This window comes from Pelophylax lessonae, assembly GCF_965119305.1.
Source record: "Pelophylax lessonae genome assembly, chromosome: 4".
In the NCBI taxonomy this organism is placed as follows: Eukaryota; Metazoa; Chordata; class Amphibia; order Anura; family Ranidae; genus Pelophylax; species Pelophylax lessonae.
In genome coordinates, this window is record NC_138771.1 from 236,220,844 (window position 1) to 236,241,898 (window position 21,055).

At 43.5% G+C, this 21,055-nt stretch overlaps 1 protein-coding gene across 3 annotated transcripts in view; it reads left to right on the forward strand.

Moving 5' to 3' along the window:
• Positions 1–983: 983 nt before the first annotated feature.
• The window catches only part of IMMP2L (inner mitochondrial membrane peptidase subunit 2), a gene marked incomplete at its 3' end in the record, with an annotated part of 1,518,208 nt that continues 1,498,136 nt past the window's right edge, over positions 984–21,055 (forward strand). For all 3 annotated transcript variants that reach the window (XM_082255169.1, XM_082255170.1, XM_082255171.1), the window contains exon 1: positions 984–1,079. The remainder of the gene's footprint in view (positions 1,080–21,055) is intronic.

Here is a 21,055-nt window from a genome sequence, read left to right on the forward strand (position 1 = left end):
TCAGCTGCAGGGACAGGACGACTGGTTGCAATCGAGGGAAAGATTAATGCGGCCTTGTACAGGGAAATCCTGGACAAAAACCTTCTCCAGAGTGCTCTGGACCTCAGACTGGGCCGAAGGTTTACCTTCCAACAAGACAATGACCCTAAGCACACAGCTAAAATAACGAAGGAGTGGCTTCACAACAACTCTGTGACTGTTCTTGAATGGCCCAGCCAGAGCCCTGACTTAAACCCAATTGAGCATCTCTGGAGAGACCTAAAAATGGCTGTCCACCAACGTTTACCATCCAACCTGACAGAACTGGAGAGGATCTGCAAGGAGGAATGGCAGAGGATCCCCAAATCCAGGTGTGAAAGACTTGTTGCATCTTTCCCAAAAAGACTCCTGGCTGTATTAGATCAAAAGGGGGGTTCTACTAAATACTGAGCAAAGGGTCTGAATACTTAGGACCATGTGATATTTCAGTTTTTCTTTTTTAATAAATCTGCAACAATGTCAACAATTCTGTGTTTTTCTGTCAGTATGGGGTGCTATGTGTACATTCATGAGGAAGAAGAATGAACTTAAATGATTTTAGCAAATGGCTGCAATATAACAAAGAGTGAAAAATTTAAGGGGGTCTGAATACTTTCCGTACCCACTGTATATATATATATATATATATATATATTTTTTTTTTTTTTTCATGAGTGAATTATACATTCAGTGCACTTTTATTGTGTTCATTATGGGATGCATTGATTTACATTTTACTATTTGTATAAGGACAGCGCGCTGGTCATTAAGAGGGGTAAATCCTTCCAGTCCAGAAGTGGTTAAAGCATGAATCCACGTGCTATATCAGCTCTTTACGTTTGTAACACAAATTACAGAGCGATACAAAGTCCACAATTAGTCTGAAGTGTCTGCACCAAGCTGTGATCACCCACAAAGCTCTGCCTGCAAGCCTTGGTATTTGTTTATGTTCTGCAGCAGCAATTCCCGCCCCTACAAATCGTCACCACGCCCAGCAGCACCCGCCCACTTCGCACGTGCTGAAGAGTAGCCTGGCTAGTGGGGAGCAGGAACACACACAGGTAATGGCTGGCTGCAATGTGCTCTGTATATAGACGAGCTGCGCACAGCGGGACCTATAGTGTGTCTAGCCGCTAGCAATGTTCAATGAGGCGGACGTAGAATCCCTGGGGAGCCGTCATGTAGGCGTGCAGCGTGCCTCGTCACGTCACGGGGCTGCTATGTGTGTGTGTGGTGGGGGAGTTATCACTCCGAGTCTCTGCACCTCACACAGAGGCATAGAGCAAGGCGAGCTTCTCACTGCTCTCTCCATTCACTGCTCTCTGTCTGTCCTTTCCTTGGAGCTCCGAGTTTGCAGCTGTTTTACCATACTGGTTGTATAAAAGGCGCACAATGCCCCCGAGCAGGCACAGAGATGTGTGAGACTTGTATGGGCTTCTATTTGTGGCGGAGAAGACAATGTAATCATGTTACATTGTTATTCTGCATTGGAAGGTTTGTAACGAAAGGCCGGAAATAGAAATGCTCAGGAATGCTTCTGCACTCCGCTCACAAAGAAGAGTTGAAAAGTACACAAGGCTTATTATTAAGATTTTACCAGCCTCACCCTACATACACTGCGTGCTTTCAGTGGTTCCTATTAGGTGGGAGTCGACCGATTATCGGTGCAGCCGATTGGTTGGGGCCGATATTTTTTTTAACCACTTTAAGAACAGGCATATTTTTGACACTTGGTGTTTACAAGCTAAAATCATTTTTTTTTTTGCTAGAAAACTACTTAGAACCCCCAAACATTATATATATATATATATATATATATATATATATATATATATATATATATTTTTTTAGCAGAGACCCTAGAAAATAAAATGGCGATCGTTGCAATATTTTTTATCACACTGTATTCACACTGCGGTCTTCCAAACGCAATTTTTTTGGAAAAAATTCACTTTTTTTTAATTAAATAAGAAAACGGTAAAGTTAGCCCAATTTTTTCCCATAATGTGAAAGATAATGTTACGCCAAGTAAATAGATACCCAACATGTCATGCTTCAAAATTGCGCACTCTCACGGAATGGCGAAAAACTTTGGTACTTAAAAATCCCATAGGCCACACTTTAAAAATTTCTACAGGTTACCAGCCAAGGCTCCATGTACACGGGACGTTGTAAATGGCCGTTTAGGAGCAGTTGGGCGTTTTTTTCAGAAACCCCTGAACCCACCTGCATGTTATCTTATGTGTCCATGTACACAGGGTCGTTTACAGTCATTTGCAGGCAGTTGAGTTCAGGGATGTTTTTTGGAACGCAATTATTTGCGTTTGAATGTGTGTTTCCCGGCGTTTCAAACGCAAAAACGGGACCCAACGCGACTGAACGTGATGAAGTACGTTCAGCCACATTATACATTTTTTTTCCTTCCAGTGTTTCCCGGCCTTTCAAACGCAAAAACGGGACCGAACGTGATGAAGTACGTTCAGCCACATTATACGTTTTTTTTTTCTTCCATTCAAAATCAGTGGTTCCCTATGGGAGCCTATTGATTTGAATGGAAGTCGCACCGCAAGTCGGATCAGGATGATCCAGTGCGACTTGCGCTGTGAGAATCTTGAGGGGAAACTCCACGTCAAAAATGGGAAAAAAACTGCGTGGGGGTCCCCCCCAGGCCCTTCGGGTCTGGTATGGAATTTGAGGGTAGCCTCACGCTGAAAAAACGGCGTGGGGTCCCCCCCAAAATCCATACCAGACCCTTATCCGAGCACGCAGCCCAGTAGGGCAGGAAGGGGGAGGGGACGAGCGAGCGGCCCCACCCCCCTGGACCATACCAGGCCACATGCCCTCAACATGGGGGGTTGTTGGTGCTTTGGGGCAGGGGGAGCTCTGCACCCCCCACCTCAAAGCACCTTGCCCCCATGTTGATGGGGACAAGGGCCTCATCCCCACAACCCTGGCTGGTGGTTGTGGGGGTCTGCGGGCAGGGGGCTCATCGTAATCTGGAAGCCCCCTTTAACAAGGGTGGCCCCCCAGATCCCGGACCCCCTTCCTATGTGAATGGATATGGGGTACACTGCACCCCTACCCATTCACCCCATAAAAGGCAGTGTATGGAAATAACGACAGGAGACGTTTTGGAAAGTTTATTAAAAATCTTCATCTGGACTTCTCCGCTCTGGTCTTCTCCTCTCCGCTCTTCTTGTCTTCTGCTCTTTTGCTGTCCACTCTTCTGCTGTCCAATCTTCTGCTCTTTTTCCCTCGGCTCTTCTTTTTTCCTCCGGTCCTCCTCAGACGATGTCTCCGGTGATTATGCCGGTCTCTGCAGCTTGTTATATAGCCATTAGGGGCGTGGCCTCCCGATTATGTCATCGATAGGCCCCACCCCCTCATGTCACAGATGACGTCATCAGGAGGCCACACCCTCTAATGGCTATATAACAAGCTGCAGAGACCGGAGCCCGGCATAATCACCGGAGACATCGTCTGAGGAGGACCGGAGGAAGAAGAAGAGCAGAGGGCAAACGAGCAGAAGATTAGACAGCAGAAGACAAGAAGAGCGGAGAGGAGAAGACAAGAAAAGCGTAGAGGAGAAGACAAGAAGAGCGGAGAGGAAAAGACCAGATTGGAGAAGTCTGGATGAAGATTTTTAATAAACTTTCCAAAACGTCTCCTATTGTTATTTCCATACACTGCCTTTTATGGGGTGAATGGGTAGGGGTACAGTGAACCCATATCCATTCACATAGGGAGGGGGTCCGGGATCTGGGGGGCCATCCTTGTTAAAGGGGGCTTCCAGATTCCGATGAGCCCCCTGCCCGCAGACCCCCACAACCACCGACCAGGGTTGTGGGGATGAGGCCCTTGTCCCCATCAACATGGGGGCAAGGTGCTTTGAGGTGGGGGGTGCAGAGCTCCCCCTGCCCCAAAGCACCAACAACCCCCCCATGTTGAGGGCATGTGGCCTGGTATGGTCCAGGGGGGGTGGGGCCGCTCGCCCTTCCTGCCCTACCGGGCTGCGTACTCAGATAAGGGTCTGGTATGGATTTTGGGGGGGACCCATGCCGTTTTTTTAGCAGGGCCTGGTTTGGAACCTGGGGGGGACCCCCATGCAGTTTTTTTCCCATTTTTGGCGTGGAGTTCCCCCTCAAGATGCTCACAGCGCAAGTTGCTCTGCAAGTCGGATCATCCTGATCCGGCTTGCGGTGCGACTTCCATTCAAATCAATAGGCTCCCATAGGGAACCATTGATTTTGAATGGATGCAGAAAAAACGCTGCAACAAGCGGCGTGGCCAAACGTGCAATAACGCCAATGGAAAAAGCCACTGAAAGCACGTTTAACAGCTGCTTTTTCCCGGCGTCAGAACTAGCTTTGCAGCACTTTTTTCTAATGTCCCGTGTGCATGGAGCCTTAGAGCTACAGAGGAGGGCTCAAATTATTGCTCTCGCTCTAACAATCGCGGCGATACTGCACATGTGTGGTTGGAACACCGTTTACATATGTGTGCAGGGCTTCCGTATGTTTTCGCTTCTGCGTGCGAGCTAACGGAACAGGGCGCATTAATTATTATTTTATTTTTCATTTATTTTATTTATTATTTTTGATTTTTACACAGTTTTTTTTTTTTTTTATTTGATAATTTTTATTCCTATTACAAGGAATGTAAACATTCCTTGTAATAGAAATAGCCATGACAGGACCTTTTTGTTGAGAGATCTGGGGTCAAAAAGTCCTCAGATCTTACAAGTACACTAAATAAGACAAAAAAAAAATGTCTCTTTAAGCCGGTTGCTAGGCAACGACAGTCCTCCAAGGCCATAGAGTCGAGTGAGGGCCATCTTGCCCTCACTCGACTTCCTGAGGATCCGGGACCGGATCATTTTCCCTGCTGCAGGCAGGACCGGTAAGCGGGCAAAAGGAAAAGGACCAGGACACGTCGGGAGGAGGGGCACCTCTTCTGCCGCACCGCAAGGGTGATCCTGCGGCTAATTCGCCACTGGGACCACTTTTACCTGAAAGCCGATCGCCGGCTGTTTTTAAAAATACCGGGGGTTATGGCAGCTATCAAAGTAGTGACGTACATCTGCGAAGGGCGGTCGGTAAGTGGTTAAGAATCGGTCACAAACTTGCAGATTTTGCTTCACGGGGTTGTACCGGGGTATATCTACGTGATTATGTGCACGTGGATTTAGCGGTGCGGGCACGCCACCGGAGTCGCGCTACAGCTGTGATTAGACGACGCAGGAGGAGCGGTGGCGATTGCTACCAGCCTCCCGCGATCTTGCGGGAAACTGACAGAAGACCCGTGTGCTTATGTAAACAAAGCAGTCGGGTCTCCTGTCACACAGGCAGAGAGAGATCATGAGTTTCAGCTAACCTGAAACACCGATCTCTGTGCCTGTCACAGAGCCCCCCCCCCCACAGTCAGTAAGCGCAAACAGGCATACATACATTTAACCCTTTTATCACCCCCATTGTTAACCCCTTCCCTGCCAGTGTCATTTATACATTAACGGTGAATATTATTTAGCGCTGATTACTGTATTAATGTCACTGGTCCCCAAAAATGTCAGTTAGGGGTCCGATCTGTCTGCCGCAATGTCGCGGTCCCGCTAAAATCGCTGATCGCCGCCATTACTGATACAAAAAATAAATAAAAAGTCCAAAAATCTATCCCGTAGTTTGTAAACACTATAACTTTTGCTCAAACCAATTAAAATACGCTTTTTGGGATTTTTTTTTTTTACCAACAATATGTAGCAGGATACAAATTTGATTTTTAAATGTTTTTATTGGGAATGTTTTATAGCAGAAAGTAAAACATTTTGTGTTTTATTTTTCAAAATTGTCGCTCAGTTTTTTTGTTTATAGCGCAAAATCTAAAAACCACAGAGGTGATCAAATACCACCAAAAGAAAGCTCTATTTGTGGGAAAAAAAGAACATCAATTGCATTTTTTTACAGCGTCTCACAACCACGCAACTTTTCGTTAAAATAACACAGTGCTGACTAGCAAAAACCTTCCGGAGCTGAAGTGGTTAAAAAAAATGTATGGTATTCAAAACAGCCAAACTTTGCGTTTTGAATGCTTTAAAGTGCAAAGGAGGGATTTTAGGTCTTTTAGACCCCCATATCTCACCATAAAGAGTACCTGCCACTGCCTATTACTGTCACAAGGGATGTTTACATTCCTTGTGACAGCAATGAAAGTGATAAAAAAAAAAACATTTACAAGACAGTGTAAAAATAAAAACTTTACAGAATATCGGCCTGAAGGGTGGCTGGAAAATCATTATCAGCACTAAAAAAAAAACAATCCCTACTATTAAGCCCCCTTCACACTTGTGTGATTTGTCCTGCAACTTGGGACTGCAAAGTCACATGACAGGTCGTACCCTATGGTTTTCAATAAGTACCATTCATATAGGTGTGACTTTAAAGTAGTCCCCCCACTACTTTGGTCTTACCAGTCGGTAAGCACAAACAGGCATACATTTAACTCTTTGATCACCCCCAGTGTTAATCCCTAGTCCCCCCACTACTTTGGTCTGATGTTGATGCAACTTGAGGTCTATGGACCTCAAGATTACACAGGCATTGCTTCAAGTTGCGCAACTTTCAGGTCGTACAAGTGTGAAAGGGGCCTTAGGGTCCTTCCAAACTGTTGAGTTTCTCTTTTTTTTTTTGCCTTACCAAAGAAAAATGCATAATGATTATAGGGAAAAACAGAATTGCTGGAAAGCCAAGCTAGTGTTCACAATAATATTGATTGATAATACCTGCTCACTCTTGTAAAATCTAAATTAAGGGCTCTTTCACACGGGCGTTCCGTATGTCCGTTTTTCATCCCATCCGTTTGCGGATGAAAAACGGACATAATGTATCTCTATGTAAATACGGATGTCATCGGATGATCATCCTCTGACATCCGTTTTTTGTCAGTTCAGTTCAGTTCAGTTTTTTTGAACGGAGGAGAACCCTATTTTTTCTTCCTTTCAAAAAACGGAACGGAAGCAAAAACGGATGTCAGTGGTGTCATCCGCAGACATCCGTATTTACATAGACATGCATTATGTCAGTTTTTCATCCGCAAACGGATGGGATGAAAAACGGACATACGGACCGGATGACACAAGTGTCATCCGTGTCCGTTACAAAAAAAAAAAAAGGACCTGATCGGGCAAAAAAAATGGAACGCCCGTGTGAAAGTGCCCTTAGTCAACAGAGTGATACTCATATGGCAAAGAAGCATATATAGAAAAAGAGAGGACATACAAAAGAAAATGCCCCAAAGCGCCATATACTGTAGAGTATGGAGGTATAGATTGAGTAATTTTTCCGAAAAACTTACCCACAGGAGTTCAAAGTAAAAAATATATAAGTTTATTGAATCCAGGAACAAGGAAGCTAAAATAAACAAAAAAACCTTGCACCACACCACCATAGAAAATTGACTACGTAGTCGCTAAAAACATGCACACCACATGCATCCACTGCAAAAATTCACCATCATAAATGATCTGAACCAATGAAGATTAATGGCATACAAGGAGCAAATTGAAATCCAGTTAATTAGCAGAGTAACACCATGGGACAGCAACAACAGATGAACTGCTTGCCACCCTCATGTGCTCTGTGCTCAGACTGGAAGAAGGGCAAAACCGGTGGAGAGCAGTAGTGTCATGGAATAATGCCCACAAACATCTAACAAATCAATCAAAACAAGGGCTCAGACCAGCTTGGTAAAAATCAGTGCTGATCATCTTGGACAATCATATCAAACTGATAGCCCCAAATAATGGGTATCCATGAAACATACTGAACTCACCGGTATGCAATTGGAGAGCTAATAAGAAAAAACATGTGAAGTACAAAAAACAGTCAAGAGGGCAATAGGAAATATGGCACTTCACAGAATTGGAAAAATCCCACAAATAAACCTGTAAAGGAAATAGGTTAGTGACCCTATGTGAATGAATCAAATGACTTGAGTGATAGAATGGAGCCCTCACAACACTGATCACACAGCTGAGGTTGATAGGATTGCACGCAAAGAGCTAATGATCAATGGAGCAGAAAGTCTCAAAATCTTATTAAGTTCCACCATGGATTAATAGTAAATGAAGTGACACAATCTTGTGGTCCACAGATAATATTAGGGGAATAGTCCCAGGGGCTCCAGAAACAGCCATGCATAGAATACATGCCCCCTTTCAATGCAGTGACCAGCGTACATGCCCCCTTTCAATGCAGTGACCAGCGTACATGCCCCCTTCAATGCAGTGACCAGCGTACATGACCCCTTTCAATGCAGTGACCAGCGTACATGCCCCTTTCAATGCAGGGACCAGCGTACATGCCCCTTTCAATGCAGGGCCCAGTGTACATGCCCCCTTTCTTCAATGCAGTGACCAGCATACATGCCCCCTTTCAATGCAGTGACCAGCTTACATGCCCCCTTTCAATGCAGTGACCAGCATAAATGCCCCCTTTCAATGTAGTGACCAGCGTACATGCCCCCTTTCAATGTAGTGACCAGCGTACATGCCCCTTTCAATGTAGTGACCAGCTTACATGCCCCCTTTCAATGTAGGGACCAGCATACATGCCCCCTTTCAATGCAGAGACCAGCGTGCGTGCGTGCCTCCTTCAATGCAGTTTGCCCCCCCGCAGACCAGTGCACTTACCTGGAGCCCTGGAGCAGCCACGGCGGTGCCTTCTCCTCAGTGTCCCGGCAGCCGGCTTCTCTTCAATCCCCCAGCGGCGCGAGTCCTCCCGCTCCCGCCTCCTCCTCGGCCAATGGCATGAGGTTTGCCTTGCGGCCAATCAGGAAGCACGTATCGGACGCGCTCCCTGATTGACCAGGAGGAGGATCCATGTGACAATAGCGAATTTTCATTGCTCTGCGCCCCGGGTCCACCCTTTGCATCGCCCTATTAGAGCCTCTGGCTCTAATCAGGTGATGCCAAAAACAAAAAAAAAAAAAAAGCCTATTGAATTCCATGCATCTGGCGCCCCTGCATGCAGATTAGGGGGCCGCCGAAAGCATGGATAGGAGGGGCAGCGCCCCCAACGCACCGCCCGCCACTGCTCACATATCCACTGCTATCTAAGAGGGCACTGAGGGCTTGAAGTTCAGCCAGCTCACGGTGGTAACTTAGACTGGTAGGGGTCCCAGAGGAAAGCAGGGTGAAGACAGCGTGAAAGGTAAGCAGCTGGCTCAGACTCGTACCAGACATGTGCAGTCACTGAGCCGCCAGACCGTTGTTGAACTCCTCCCTGTCACTGCCTTGATGCTATGCCGAGCAGATACACCAGGTCTTAGCCCCTGCTCTACAGTGCTACCGTGAACGCATCCCAACGGGGCAGTCTATGCAGTCCAAATCCAGTTTTACTGATACTGCCTGGCTGATAGTGTGATAGAGCCGCACTGCAATAATAGCGTTCTGCCTTCCACCACATTTTTCTAATAAACATCTTCCAAACACTTCATAAGCACAGCTCCAGGTGAACAACAGCAGGTGGGTGACCTTCCGCCAACGCGTTTCGCTGACCAATCAGGTTCGTCAGGGGTGGTGGTATAACTTAATTTCTCGATGATATTAAGGTTTTTTTCCGATCGGTTGTGGTAGTGACTTTATAAAGTGGCTCAGTTGGAGATATCTCCATTCATCTAATTTCATATTTTTATTATTTTGTTTTAAATTTTGAAGTGTGTTTATGTGACCTTTGTGAAGTACGTCTTTTAATTGAGTGTTCCCAATCCATTTTCCATATTTTTCCTCATTCCCTGGTGGGAAATATTTTGTGCCATTTAGTGATATCATTGGTGAATTGTATTCCCATTTCAATTGTTTATTTATCCTATCCCATACTTTATAAACTACCCTTGTTAATTCGTGAACTCCTTGTGATTCCCTACATTTTGGTGGTATCCATATAGTTTTATGTAAATGGATGTTATTTTGTGCGCATTCGATCTCCACCCATCTTTTCCCCATAGCTTCTTTTGTCCAATCTATCATTCGTGTGATAATTACTGCCTTATATACTGGTGTTGCTAATCCCCCTTGTGTTTTGCCTCTTGTGAGCATCTTATATTGTACTCTGGGTTTTTTCCGCTGCCATATATATTTTGTTAATAAAGTTTTTATTACTTTAAAAAAAGTTGCGGGATGTTTAATGGTAATAACGAGAATTTATACAGAATCTTTGGTAGTATTAACATCTTGATGGCGTTTATTCTTCCGACCCATGAAATTTGATTATTTGATCTCTTTCTTTTATCTATTTTTATTTCGTTTAGTAGAGGTATATAATTAGCTTGATATAGTTTTCCGATTTGTGGTGTTATATAAATCACTAGATATTTTAGTTTCGCTGTTGCCCAGGTATATGGAAAATATGTTTTTACTATTTGTTCTACTTGAATATTTAAACTAATGTTAAGAATTTCTGATTTTATTGGGTTTATTTTGAAATTTGATAGTTTTCCATACTCTTTTAATTATTTTTGGATATTTGGTAGTGTAATCCTAGGATTTGTAATAAAAAATAATAGATCGTCTGCATATGCCGCAATTTTATGTTCATCCTGGTTTACCTTCACTCCTTTTATCTCTTTATTTTGTCTGATTGCCTGTGCGTCAGGTGGAACGCACGCTGCACGCACTGTAGCCTCGTGGAACGCAAACTGGTAGTCACCGCTCTCCACACACAGGCAATAGCACAGCAGGCGCGATCCTTGGAATTTTAAAACTTTTTTGTACTGTGTTACCAGTTTTATCTATTAAAGTGTTTTTTAATGGTACTGCACTATTTGTAGCATTTATTTTTTTACCCCAACCGGACCCTGAGGATCCAGCTTACCCAGGAAGGGAACTCCGGACCATAGGGGACTACAAAGCACAGAGGTTGCCATCTCTCTAGCCTAGGAGGCCACAAGGCTCTTAAGGTCTTTTTGCCATACGGCAACTAAGACCCACAACCTCTGGTGAGTGCACACCCCCATTAATTCTTAAAGCCACATTACAAGTACCAGCAGTTGGACTACTGGAGGACCTGGCACAAGCACTTGCACTTTTTTCCCTCTTGGCACTGAAGTTGTTTTATGCACAGAAGTCACATATGAACTTTATTTGGACTTTTTTGGCATTTATTTGCACTTTAAGGCACTTATGGCATCTGATTGATTTTTATCACCTGATATTTTATGACCATTTATTGATCTAATTTACCACTATTTAGTATATGTTATTTATTGAGTTTTAAGAAAATCATCATTTATATTGCATTTACCTATATCACATTTTAATTAATTTATAATTGCCTCACACATTTTTATCCAGGCTCTCAACAAGCATATATGTATGTGTGTAGATATATATATATATATGTGTGTATGTGTGTGTGTGTGTGTGTGTGTGTGTATATATATATATATATATATATATATATATATATATATATATATATATATATATATGTATATGTATGTGTGTGTGTGTATATATATACTGTATCTATGTGTGTGTGTGTATATATATATATATATATATATATATTGTGTGTGTGTGTGTGTGTGTGTGTATATATATATATATATGTGTGTGTGTGTGTGTATATTTCTGTTGCATTGTGGGTATTTGGGAGGGTCTCCAGAAGGGAGCCTCTGAACGCAAACGCCGCTAAACGTGTCCAAAGACGGCATGCAAACGCGACACAACGGGCGTTTTTGAAGGTCATTCTGTAGCTGTCAAGTTCCAGCGTTCAAAAGACTTTTTAAAACGTCCCGTGTACATGTAGCCTTACAGTTGGAAGTTTATTCCTTTGATCTAAAAGAATGAACTGATACATTGTAAAGCATTGTGTTTATAGTTATGTCGCAGCCTTACCAATGCTGATAAACATTTGCTGGAGGCTCTTTTTTTTTTTTTTTTGAACAGCTGTGAGTCCCGGTTCACATACAGTCAGGTCCATAAATATTAGGACATTGACACAATTCTAATCTTTTTGGCTCTATACACCACCACAATTGATTTGAAATGAAACAAACAAGATGTGCTTTAACTGCAGACTTTCAGCTTTTTTGAGGGTATTTACATCCAAATCAGGTGAAAGGTGTAGGAATTACAACAGTTTGTATATGTGCCTCCGACTTTTCAAGGGACCAAACGTAATGGCACAATTGGCTGCTCAGCTGTTCCATGGCCAGGTGTGTGTTATTCCCTCATTTCAAGTGTGATATTTGCATTTGGAATCTGTTGCTGTCAACTCTCAATATGAGATCCATAGAGCTGTCACTATCAGTGAAGCAAGCCATCAATAGGCTGAAAAAAACAAAACAAACACATCAGAGAAATAGCAAATACATTCGGTGTGGCCAAATCAACTGTTTGGAACATCCTTAAAAAGAAAGAACGCACCGGTGAGCTCAGCAACACCAAAAGACCTGGAAGACCACGGAAAACAAACTGTGGTGGATGACTGAATAATTATTTTCCTGGTGAAGAAAACACCCTTCACAACAGTTGGCCAGATCAAGAACACTCTCCAGGAGGTAGGTGTATGTGTGTCAAAGTCAACAATCAAGAGAAGACTTCACCAGAGTGAATACAGAGGTTTCACCACAAGATGTAAACCATTGGTGAGCCTCAAAAACAGGAAGGCCAGATTAGAGTTTGCTAAACAACATCTAAAAAAGCCTTCACAGTTCTGGAACAACATCCTATGGACAGATGGGACCAAGATCAACTTGTACCAGAGTGATGGGAAGAGAAGAGTATGGAGAAGGAAAGGAACTGCTCATGACCCAAAGCATACCACCTCATCAGTGAAGCATGGTGGTGGTAGTGTCCTGGCGTGGGCATGTATGGCTGCCAATGGAACTGGTTCTCTTGTATTTATTGATGATGTGACTGCTGACAAGAGCAGCATGATGAATTCTGAAGTGTTTTGGGCAATATTATCTGCTCATATTCAGCCAAATGCTACAGAACTCATTGGACGGCACTTCACAGTGCAGATGGACAATGACCTGAAGCATACTGCGAAAGCAACCAAAGAGGTTTTTAAGGGAAAGAAGTGGAATGTTATGCAATGGCCAAGTCAATCACCTGACCTGAATCTGATTGGGCATGCATTTCACTTGCTGAAGACAAAACTGAAGGGAAAATGCCCCAAAAACAAGCAGGAACTGAAGACCACTTTGATATTCTCTCTTTTTCCTTCAGCAGTGGTAGCTATTGACTTCAGCACTGTAAAGCTTTTGTCCGCCTTCCTCTCTAGCTGAGCCAAGACATACACTCAAGGCTGGAAATGTACACATTTTAATTAAAGAAAGTGACATATAGTTTTAAAACCAAAGAGAGGCAGAGCTTCCAATAAAGAATTGACTACTCTGGGCTTCAACATAAGTGTGGCTACCCAGCAAGAAAACAGGAGCAATGCTGGAGGTAGTTAACCACATCCCGCCCGCCCTATAGCAGAAGGACGGTGGGAATGTGGTTGCATTATCCTGACCGGACGTCATATGACGGCGTCAGGATAATGCGATCTGCGCGCCCCCCTCTGATAGGGGGGGGTCGGCACTGGTAATCAGATCATTGATTACCAGTGCAGACCCTCGGGTGGGGGAGTGTCACTAGAACCACCAGGGATGCCCACCCATGACCCCAGGGATGCCCACCCATGACCCCAGGGATGCCCACTATGGCCACCAGGGATGGCAATCAGGGCTCAGGGAGCCCCCCATTGCCCTCCCCATCAGTGCTGCCTGCCAGTGCCCTCCCCATCAGTGCTGCCCACCAGTGCCCATTATCCCTATCTATCAGTGCCGCCCTCCAGTGCCCATTATTGCCCACCAGTGCCGCCTATCAGTGCCGACCAGTGCCCATCAGTGCCCACCAGTGCCGCCTATCAGTGCCCATCAGTGCCACCTATCAGTGCCCATCAATGCCGCCTATCAGTGCCCACCAATGCTGCATATCAGTGCTACCTATCAGTGCCACATATCAGTGCCAAGCAGTGCCGCCCATCAGTGCCACCCATCAGTGCCTCCTCATCAGTGCCTGTAAGTGCAGTCTCATCAGTGCAGGAAAAAAATTATTTATTTACAAAATTGTATAACAAAAAACTTTTTTTTTAAAACTTTTCGGTCTTTTTTTTATTTGTTTAGCAAAAAAGAAAAAACCTTGTGGTGATCAAATACCACCAAAAGAAAGCTCTATTTGTGGGGGTAAAATGACATAAATTTGGTGTAGGTACAGTGTTGCATGACCGCGCAATTGTCATTCAAAATGCAACAGTGCTAAAAGCTGAAAATTGGCCTGGGCAGGAAGGGGGGGGGGGGGGAGTGGGGGGGGGAGTGCCCAGTATTGAAGTGGTTAAAGTGGAGTTCCACCCATTTTTGCAAGTTGAGCTGTATGTAACCCCCTTTAAATATGCTAATGCCAATGTAAACTATTTTTCTTTTTTTTTTTTTTAAGGAAATACCTTTTATCTTCTGTATTTATCTGCACTTCCGGGTCCTGATGCTTTCGGCGATTACGTCACTCGGCGATTCGCAAGGGCTCCTGGGACATGTATCCCAGCAGCCCTTGCAATTCGCCTAGTGACGAAATATTGTGTGATTTCCAGTGCTCAGGGATGTAATGCATTCAGTCCGTGCTCCGTCCCGCCTCCGCCCCGCCTCCTCTCAGTGACTGAAAGCATTACATCCTGTAGAACTCACTGAGAGGAGGTGGGCGGAGGCGGGGTGGGGTGGGGCAGTGTGTCGGATGTATTATCCAATGATAGTCAGAGAGCAGAGGGGAGAGAATGTAATGTCAGATTCTGCCTCGCTCTCTGCACTATCTATGGGGAAGGAACGGCTTATTCTTCTGTGATTTTCATAGTGAGAAATGGAGGAATATTATCTGATTACAGAGCAGTCACACAGCTCGGGGCACATTAATGGGGCACTCTCACCGCACAGGGGACAAATTAAAGGGGCACTCTCACCACACAGGGGACAAATTAAAGGGGCACTCTCACCGCACAGGGGACAAATTAAAGGGACACTCTCACCGCACAGGGGACAGAATGTAAAGGGGCACTCTCACCGCACGGGGACACAATGTATGGGGGCACTCTCACCACACGGGGACACAATGTGTCCGGTCAGAGTTCCCCTTTAATATTCCAGTCAGAGCCCCCCTTTAATTTTCCAGTCAGAGTTCCCCTTTAATATTCCAGTCAGAGTTCCCCTTTATTTTTCCAGTCAGAGTTCCCCTTTATTATTAAGGTTAGAGCTCCCCTTTATTATTGAGGTCAGAGCTCCCCTTTAATATTCCAGTCAGAGCCCCCCTTTAATATTCCAGTCAGAGCCCCCCTTTAATATTCCAGTCAGCGTTCCCCTTTAATATTCCAGTCAGAGTTACCCTTTATTATTGAGGTCAGAGCTCCCCTTTTAATATTCCAGTCAGAGCCCCCCTTTAATATTCCAGTCAGAGCCCCCCTTTAATATTCCATTCAGCGTTCCCCTTTAATATTCCAGTCAGAGTTCCCCTTTATTATCGAGGTCAGAGCTCCCCTTTAATATTCCAGTCAGAGTTCCCCTTTATGTGTCCAGTCAGAGTTCCCCTTTAATATTCCAGTTCCCTTTTAATATTCCTGTCAGAGTTCCCCTTTATTGTTCCAGTCAGAGTTCCCCTTTATTGTTCCAGTCAGAGTTCCCCTTTATTATTGAGGTCAGAGCTCCCCTTTATGTGTCCAGTCAGAGCTCCCCTTTATTATTTATATATTACATCCGTGCCCCCATGAGAGTTCTCCTTTACATCAGTGTCCCCGTGCGGTGAGAGTGCCCCTTTAATGTGACTGTTCTGTAATCAGATAATATTCCGCCATTTCTCACTATGAATCTCACATAAGAAAAATCCGTTCCGTCCCGTCATGCAATATTCCACAGGACACTGGTCTGGAAATAACGCAAAATTTTGTCATAAGGCGATTCGCAAGGGCTGTTGGGATACACGACACCTCTATTCCAGGAGCGCTTGCAAATCGACGAGTGACGTAAGCGCCTATAGGCGGCCGGACCCGGAAGTGCGGATGAATAAAGAAGAAAAACGGTATTTCCTTACAAAAAAAATAGTTTGCATTGTGTGTGTCTATGTCTGACTCCTCCTCCCCTCTCTCTCTCTCTCTCTCTCTCTCTCTCTCTCTCTCTCTCTCTCTCTCTCTCTCTCTCTCTCCCTGTCTCCTGCACTTATGTCTTCCTGGAGGCGGGGAAGGGATATAGAGGGCGGCAACTTCCTCCTCAGCCAACGTCTCTATAGCAACCTGTACTATGCCTAAAGCATAGTACTGCCCATGTGCGGGATTGCCTGCTGCATTCTGGGTAGAAGGACACTGCGGCTTCAGGTGCCCTTACTAAAGATGGCCATGCACAGGCAGTGATTTTAAAAGTAAGATTTTCACTAAACAAATACACTGTTCAACTCATAAATATGCAAATAGCGGTTTTGTCAAGCGAGATGTATTAATATTAATGGGCTAGTTTTGTTTAAAAAATTATTCTGAGAGTGGAACTCCGCTTTTAACAGTACACATTACTTTTAGTACCATAATTATTAATGTGGAATATACTATATGTTCTTTTGTTAAAGAACATTACTTGTTATTAAACGGTTATAAGTAAAGTTCTGCTTACAGTATAATTCCAGTCAAATTCTATTAGCCGCTGTGGTCGCATTACCAGTTTCCAAAGCCGGCTTCAGTGTAAAGAATGGACCCCAGACAACGGCTGCCCCATAGTAAACCCATGGCTGACATCATCACCCATGCTCTGCAGCCATTGGTGCTTCCCCTCTATATTGAAGCCGGTTCTGGGATCTGATCATGTGACTGGAGCAAAGCGGATTAAGAATGGTATAGACAACTTTTCTTTTCCAGGGTAGATAGAATAGGCTTAGAACGGGGTGGGAGTAGATTTAACATTAGATATTGTTTGACTAGAAGTACACTTTAATAGCTTGAGTAACATGCTTGTAATAAAAAATTGCCAACGAGAAATTGTATACTGAAACAGTTTCTCTATAGCAAACAGTGGAAAAAATGGCAAGCCTAGAGTTAGGCTTTAACTATTCACGAAGACAGGTTCACTTATATAAATGTATTATAATTTTACTTTACATTAAACTGTGTCTTTAGTCAATTTTATTGTAACTTTACCAAAGAAATGATGAGATTTGATGTACAAGATATGAACAGTAACTGTATAATGACTGGAATAGGCTATGATAAGAGTAACAACCAAGATGTTTCTCTAAGTAGACAATCTTAATTCTCATCTCATTCTAAAAAAAAAACTGATTTACAAAAACCATTCTAAGCAAAGTCTTTATAAAAAAAAACAATTACTAACGTTAACCTTTAAGAAAAAGAATTGTTCTAGTGAAACACTTTACATTTTTCTAATGTGAAAAGCACCAGCATCAGCTCTTTTATGCTTTCATTAATTTGCCCATTACCGAAGTTTTCTACTGTTAAAGAGAATGGATGTTCTGAAGCTTTTATTGGTTCAAAAGTGGGAAGTGCTTTATAGTAAGGTTAGAAATAAAAGTCCTACGAGCAAAAACATAAACAAATGGCTCTTGCATACTGTAGAGACCTTGGCAACTGTGTGAATTAGTTCTAACTTTATCTAAATGCATAAAAGTATCAGTTCCTATGTAAAAAATGTAAAGTTTCTGGGCAATTCCAAACTTTAGAATACTAACGTGAATATGTGTATAGATCGGTTTAAAAAAATAAATGCAAATTTTTGCAATACATGCACGTTTCCGATTTAAACCACTTGAAAACCGCCCCGCGCAGATATAATGCTTATGGTCCGGGTCTGGGGTGAGCGCATGCCACAGGCGACCCTCTCCCGCTGTGATTGAACACAGTATGACCTGACGATTGCTCAGAGGAGAGGCAGACCGGCGATCTGTCAGTGTAACGTTCATGCGTTTTTGTTAGTGGATGGATTTACAGCTGCAGAATTATTACACTCAGTAGCCTTGTAGAGATTCTGTTGAACAAACATATCCAACTCTCAGGACTTCATTACAGTGCACAGCCTGTTATGCAATATACATATACTCAATCAGATGTTTAATGGAGGGATAGAATATATGAGAATGTATAGATGAGAGACAGGCTATTGTATGGTGAGCACTAAGAGTAGCATTAGGAGAGTTGCAGGTGATGGTAAAGCAGATAGGTTCTGATGTCAAGTATAGTGCAGATGGTAAGAGGACACAGATGGAGTATACATAGACAGAGTAACCTAGTGCAAGGATAGTTGAAGGTAGTCCCAAGAGCTAACAGTCTATGCAGATGATAGGGAATAGATAGATACAGATAGTCCTGGTAATTGCAGTAGATGACAGTAGGAGATTGGTTAGTAAGGAATCCCCTGTGGGGTACTTATCACTTAGATAGGTTAGTAGTAACAGTGTCCTTTAGAGAGAGGTGATCCCGTAGCGAGATACGGATCAGCAGCGAGGTTCCGGCTTCAGTTCAGCAAAGGGAAATGTCAGCAGCTCCGACTTCACAGGAGAAGGTGCGGTGAACATGTGGTTTGAACGAGCAATGAGTGAGAGAAAGCCGGCGATTGAAATAGCCGCTCATAGCGGCGCTCAGCAATGATGTCATCCGGTCTTAAAGGTGTATGCGTCTCTTGGATAACAAGATGGGACGCAATTTAGTAAGAGAGAAATATGGAACAAGGGTACCAGAGGTACCAGAACATTACAGTCAGAGAGGAAGATGGAGATCTCCTGTTTCTGCTAAACAGAAACACGGATCTGTATCTTTCTCCAGCTAGGCCACCCCAGACACAGTTAGAAAGCACTTCCGAGGAGCACACTTAACCTTTTGCTCGCCCCTGATGTTAACCCCCTTTCCTGCCAGTGTCATTAGTACAGTGACAGTGTATTTATTTTAGCACTAATCACTGTATTAGTGTCAGTGTTCCCCAAAAAATGTCACTTAGTGTCAGATTTGTTCACTGCAATGTTGCAGTCCCATTAAAAATCGCTGATCGCCTCGATTACTAGTAAAAAAAAAAAATTCCATAATTTGTAGTTGCTAAAACTTTTGCGCAAACCAATCAATATATATTTATTGGGATTTTTTTTTACCAAAAATATGTAACAGAATACATATTAGCCTAAATTGATGAATACATTTGATTTTTTTTTTTTTTATTGGGTATGTTTTATAGCATAAAGTAAAAAATATTTTTTTCTTTTTCAAAACTGTCAATATTTTTTTTTTTGTTTAATGCGCAAAAAATAAAAACCACAGATGTGACCAAATACCACCATAAGAAAGGACATACATTTTATTTGGGTTCAGCGTCGCACGTCTGCGCAATTGTCTGTTAAAGTAACGCAGTGCCGTATTGTAAAAAATGGCCTGGTCATTAAGGGGGTAAAACCTTCCAGGGCTGAAGTGGTTAAAAAGCTGCATGTACAGAAACTGTATACACCTGGTGATTAGCCAAAAATGATTTGTCCCCTTAATTTCCTTTTTGAGTTGACAACACAGAGTCTCTGCTTCACTGAAATCCCAAGCAGTATTATTAACCCTGCCAAGTTCTCCCCTTGGACAAAGAATACATGTGGAAAAAAAGGAGATGGCAGGGTTCTGTAGTCTAGTTGAAGTAGACTTGGCAAGACTGACTACGCGGTTTGGGATTTCAGTGCAGCGGAAGCACTGTGTTGATGGTTTACAGAAATTAGAAGCACAGTAGATTTTCTGCAGATCAACAAGTATTTTTTAAACAATTCCCATGAGAAACCTTGAAGCTGGCATTGTTGACCTGAAAATGCCAGGCTACTATACTAAACCTTTGGAATCATTACTGTGAGTCACTGACCTTGAGCAAGTACAGTATCTCACAAAAGTGAGTACACCCCTCACATTTTTGTAAATATTTTATTATATCTTTTCATGTGACAACACTGAAGAAATGACACTTTGCTACAATGTAAAGTAGTGAGTGTACAGCATGTATAACAGTGTAAATTTGCTGTCCCCTCAAAATAACTCAACACACAGCCATTACTGTCTAAATCGCTGGCAACAAAAGTGAGTACACCCCTAAGTGAAAATGTCCAAAGTAGGCCCAGTTAGCTATTTTCCCTCCCCGGTGTCATGTGACTTGTTAGTGTTACAAGGTCTCAGGTGTAAATGGGGAGCAGGTGGGGTAAATTTGGTGTTGTCACTCTCACTCTCTCATACTGGTCACTGGAAGTTCAACATGGCACCTCATGGCAAAAACTCTCTGAGGATCTAATAAAAAGAGTTTTTGCTCTACAAAAAGATGGCCTAGGCTATAAGAAAATTGCCAAGACCCTGAAACTGAGCTGCAGCATGGTGGCCAAGACCATATAGCAGTTTACCGGACAAGTTTCACTCAGAACAGGCCTCGCCATGGTCGACCAAAGGAGTTGAGTGCATGTGCTCAGCATCATATCCAGAGGTTGTCTTTGGGAAATAGACATATGAGTGCTGCCAGCATTGCTGCAGAGGTTGAAGGGGTGGGGGGTCAGCCTATCAGTGCTCAGACCATACGCTGCACACTGCATCAAATTGGTCTGCATGGCTTTCGTACCAGAAGGAAGCCTCTTATAAAAATGATGCAGAAGAAAGCCTGCAAAGAGTTTGCTGAAGACAAGCAGACTAAGGACATGGGTTACTGGAACTGTGTCCTGTGGTCTGATAAGACCACGATAAACTTATTTGGTTCAGATGTGTCAAGCGTGTATGGTGGCAACCAGGTGAGGAGTTATGACTTGACAGATCTAACTCCGTGAAACGTGTTTACCTTGGTCCTGTCTCTGTACAATATTGTCTGTCATTTTGATTAATAAATCGTTATAGTTTCAAGTCAGAGTGCGGTCTTTTATCGTTTGTGTCTACAAAGACAAGTGTGTCTTGCCTACAGTCAAGCATGGTGGTGGGAGTGTCATGGTCTGGGGCTGCATGAGTGCTGCCGGCACTGGGGA